The 5000-nt window shown below is 46.6% G+C and overlaps 1 non-coding gene across 1 annotated transcript in view; it reads right to left on the bottom strand.

Annotated features, from left to right (window-relative positions):
- The window catches only part of LOC125501534, a 1914-nt gene extending 399 nt beyond the window's left edge, over positions 1-1515 (bottom strand). The window contains exon 1 of the ribosomal RNA XR_007279124.1: positions 1-1515. This exon is cut by the window's left edge and continues 399 nt beyond it. This is a non-coding gene — a ribosomal RNA (small subunit ribosomal RNA).
- Positions 1516-5000: the final 3485 nt, after the last annotated feature.

Raw genomic sequence — 5000 nt, 5'->3', positions numbered from 1 at the left:
AGAAGCCGCCTGTCCCTCTAAGAAGATTTATTTGTACGCCGGTAGTAAAAACCTCCCGACCGAAGCCGGGGGCCTTCGAGATACCGGAAAGTACGCCTATTTAGCAGGCTAGAGTCTCGTTCGTTATCGGAATTAACCAGACAAATCGCTCCACCAACTAAGAACGGCCATGCACCACCACCCACCGAATCAAGAAAGAGCTCTCAATCTGTCAATCCTTCCGGTGTCCGGGCCTGGTGAGGTTTCCCGTGTTGAGTCAAATTAAGCCGCAGGCTCCACTCCTGGTGGTGCCCTTCCGTCAATTCCTTTAAGTTTCAGCTTTGCAACCATACTTCCCCCGGAACCCAAAAGCTTTGGTTTCCCGGAAGCTGCCCGCCGAGTCATCGGAGGAACTTCGGCGGATCGCTAGCTGGCATCGTTTATGGTTAGAACTAGGGCGGTATCTGATCGCCTTCGAACCTCTAACTTTCGTTCTTGATTAAAGAAAACATTTTTGGCAAATGCTTTCGCTTCTGTCCGTCTTGCGACGATCCAAGAATTTCACCTCTAACGTCGCAATACGAATGCCCCCATCTGTTCCTATTAATCATTACCTCGGGGTTCCGAAAACCAACAAAATAGAACCGAGGTCCTATTCCATTATTCCATGCACACAGTATTCAGGCGAAAATAGCCTGCTTTAAGCACTCTAATTTGTTCAAAGTAAACGTACCGGCCCACCTCGACACTCAATGAAGAGCACCGCGATGGGATATTAGTTGGGCCGCCCCGAAAGGCTAAGCCCACCGGTAGGACGTCCCACAATCATGCCAGTTAAACACCGCGAGCGGTGAACCGACAGCGTGGGACACAGATTCAACTACGAGCTTTTTAACCGCAACAACTTTAATATACGCTATTGGAGCTGGAATTACCGCGGCTGCTGGCACCAGACTTGCCCTCCAATTGATCCTCGTTAAAGGATTTAAAGTGTACTCATTCCGATTACGGGGCCTCGGATGAGTCCCGTATCGTTATTTTTCGTCACTACCTCCCCGTGCCGGGAGTGGGTAATTTGCGCGCCTGCTGCCTTCCTTGGATGTGGTAGCCGTTTCTCAGGCTCCCTCTCCGGAATCGAACCCTGATTCCCCGTTACCCGTTACAACCATGGTAGGCGCAGAACCTACCATCGACAGTTGATAAGGCAGACATTTGAAAGATGCGTCGCCGGTACCAAGACCGTGCGATCAGCCCAAAGTTATTCAGAGTCACCAAAGTAAACGGCGGACGGGACGAACCCGCCACCGATTGGTTTTGATCTAATAAAAGCATTCCTCCCATCTCTGGTCGGAACTCTGTTTGCATGTATTAGCTCTAGAATTACCACAGTTATCCAAGTAAATGTGGGTACGATCTAAGAAACCATAACTGATTTAATGAGCCATTCGCGGTTTCACCTTAATATGGCTTGCACTGAGACATGCATGGCTTAATCTTTGAGACAAGCATATGACTACTGGCAGGATCAACCAGGGAGCTTTGTGTTATTGGTAGCTCTTTTCGTGTGTTGCCCCATGCCGCCGAGTCTTTGCCCGGTCGGCCACACGTTTTAATATAATATGTATATCTGGTACCGCACAACTTGTGTACGCGTACTAGCGCTCAGAGCGCTCTGTTCGACTTTGTGTTTCCTCGGGTGAAGACAATTTTTGTCGACTCCCCGGTGCAAATCGTTCGAATTATCCTTCTCGTATCCTTCGGCTAGATTGCAAGCGTCGGGAGTACGATTGGAAATCAATGTGTACCGTCTGCGAACAGACTGTGATACGCACGGAATGTGGCGAGTTGATGCCTCTGTTCGACTGCTTCCCTCGACTTGCGAGAGAAGACTTTCTGGTCACCGCATAAAGGGCCATTCGGTCTTAGACACCGACCCGCGGTTAGGTAGTGTCGACGATTCAAATTGAATCATATTTTCTAGACGGAGCGAAGAACTCGCCCCTGCGAAACGTGAGCGCTCGGAAAAACTTTGAACTCGTGAGAGTGGTTCTTACCGGAACGAAACGAACGCCTGTGGTGCGAATCTCCGCTCAGACGAAAAATTTTCAAAATTCGAAAAAAATTTTTGTCTGCGTGTTCGTGACACGGTGAGGACGAAACCATAGCCCCGACAACAAACCCGCAAAGGGATGTCGAGATACGGGCCGAAACAAGTCGAAAGTTCCGAAACCCGAGGACTAGGTGCCGACCGACCGGTCGAGACCGCTCGGTGCATGAAGTATCAACGGTGCCGCTCGGACGTCGGAGCCGGCCGGTCATAACACGTGTTCCTTATGGGGCAAAACAGCAACGCGACCTGAAAAATTTGGCAGTACGTTGGAACTTAGTTCCATGCGAGAATCGTTGGGACTTTGAAAATTTTTCGATCCAACGAGTGATGCGCGACTCTTTCGGACTTTGAAAATTTTTCGTTCCAACGAGTGATGCGCGACTCTTTCGGACTTTGAAAATTTTTCGTTCCAACGAGTGATGCGCGACTCTTTCGGACTTTGAAAATTTTTCGATCCAACGAGTGATGCGCGACTCTTTCGGACTTTGAAAATTTTTCGATCCAACGAGTGATGCGCGACTCTTTCGGACTTTGAAAATTTTTCGATCCAACGAGTGATGCGCGACTCTTTCGGACTTTGAAAATTTTTCGATCCAACGAGTGATGCGCGACTCTTTCGGACTTTGAAAATTTTTCGATCCAACGAGTGATGCGCGACTCTTTCGGACTTTGAAAATTTTTCGATCCAACGAGTGATGCGCGACTCTTTCGGACTTTGAAAATTTTTCGATCCAACGAGTGATGCGCGACTCTTTCGGACTTTGAAAATTTTTCGATCCAACGAGTGATGCGCGACTCTTTCGGACTTTGAAAATTTTTCGATCCAACGAGTGATGCGCGACTCTTTCGGACTTTGAAAATTTTTCGATCCAACGAGTGATGCGCGACTCTTTCGGACTTTGAAAATTTTTCGATCCAACGAGTGATGCGCGACTCTTTCGGACTTTGAAAATTTTTCGATCCAACGAGTGATGCGCGACTCTTTCGGACTTTGAAAATTTTTCGATCCAACGAGTGATGCGCGACTCTTTCGGACTTTGAAAATTTTTCGATCCAACGAGTGATGCGCGACTCTTTCGGACTTTGAAAATTTTTCGATCCAACGAGTGATGCGCGACTCTTTCGGACTTTGAAAATTTTTCGATCCAACGAGTGATGCGCGACTCTTTCGGACTTTGAAAATTTTTCGATCCAACGAGTGATGCGCGACTCTTTCGGACTTTGAAAATTTTTCGATCCAACGAGTGATGCGCGACTCTTTCGGACTTTGAAAATTTTTCGATCCAACGAGTGATGCGCGACTCTTTCGGACTTTGAAAATTTTTCGATCCAACGAGTGATGCGCGACTCTTTCGGACTTTGAAAATTTTTCGATCCAACGAGTGATGCGCGACTCTTTCGGACTTTGAAAATTTTTCGATCCAACGAGTGATGCGCGACTCTTTCGGACTTTGAAAATTTTTCGTTCCAACGAGTGATGCGCGACTCTTTCGGACTTTGAAAATTTTTCGTTCCAACGAGTGATGCGCGACTCTTTCGGACTTTGAAAATTTTTCGATCCAACGAGTGATGCGCGACTCTTTCGGACTTTGAAAATTTTTCGATCCAACGAGTGATGCGCGACTCTTTCGGACTTTGAAAATTTTTCGATCCAACGAGTGATGCGCGACTCTTTCGGACTTTGAAAATTTTTCGATCCAACGAGTGATGCGCGACTCTTTCGGACTTTGAAAATTTTTCGATCCAACGAGTGATGCGCGACTCTTTCGGACTTTGAAAATTTTTCGATCCAACGAGTGATGCGCGACTCTTTCGGACTTTGGAAATTTTTCGATCCAACGAGTGATGCGCGACTCTTTCGGACTTTGAAAATTTTTCGATCCAACGAGTGATGCGCGACTCTTTCGGACTTTGAAAATTTTTCGATCCAACGAGTGATGCGCGACTCTTTCGGACTTTGAAAATTTTTCGATCCAACGAGTGATGCGCGACTCTTTCGGACTTTGAAAATTTTTCGATCCAACGAGTGATGCGCGACTCTTTCGGACTTTGAAAATTTTTCGATCCAACGAGTGATGCGCGACTCTTTCGGACTTTGAAAATTTTTCGATCCAACGAGTGATGCGCGACTCTTTCGGACTTTGAAAATTTTTCGATCCAACGAGTGATGCGCGACTCTTTCGGACTTTGAAAATTTTTCGATCCAACGAGTGATGCGCGACTCTTTCGGACTTTGAAAATTTTTCGATCCAACGAGTGATGCGCGACTCTTTCGGACTTTGAAAATTTTTCGATCCAACGAGTGATGCGCGACTCTTTCGGACTTTGAAAATTTTTCGATCCAACGAGTGATGCGCGACTCTTTCGGACTTTGAAAATTTTTCGTTCCAACGAGTGATGCGCGACTCTTTCGGACTTTGAAAATTTTTCGATCCAACGAGTGATGCGCGACTCTTTCGGACTTTGAAAATTTTTCGATCCAACGAGTGATGCGCGACTCTTTCGGACTTTGAAAATTTTTCGATCCAACGAGTGATGCGCGACTCTTTCGGACTTTGAAAATTTTTCGTTCCAACGAGTGATGCGCGACTCTTTCGGACTTTGAAAATTTTTCGTTCCAACGAGTGATGCGCGACTCTTTCGGACTTTGAAAATTTTTCGATCCAACGAGTGATGCGCGACTCTTTCGGACTTTGAAAATTTTTCGATCCAACGAGTGATGCGCGACTCTTTCGGACTTTGAAAATTTTTCGATCCAACGAGTGATGCGCGACTCTTTCGGACTTTGAAAATTTTTCGATCCAACGAGTGATGCGCGACTCTTTCGGACTTTGAAAATTTTTCGATCCAACGAGTGATGCGCGACTCTTTCGGACTTTGAAAATTTTTCGATCCAACGAGTGATGCGCGA

This window comes from Athalia rosae, chromosome 6, assembly GCF_917208135.1.
Source record: "Athalia rosae chromosome 6, iyAthRosa1.1, whole genome shotgun sequence".
NCBI classification, from domain to species: domain Eukaryota; kingdom Metazoa; phylum Arthropoda; class Insecta; order Hymenoptera; family Athaliidae; genus Athalia; species Athalia rosae.
This window is presented reverse-complemented; position numbering and strand designations above follow the sequence as displayed.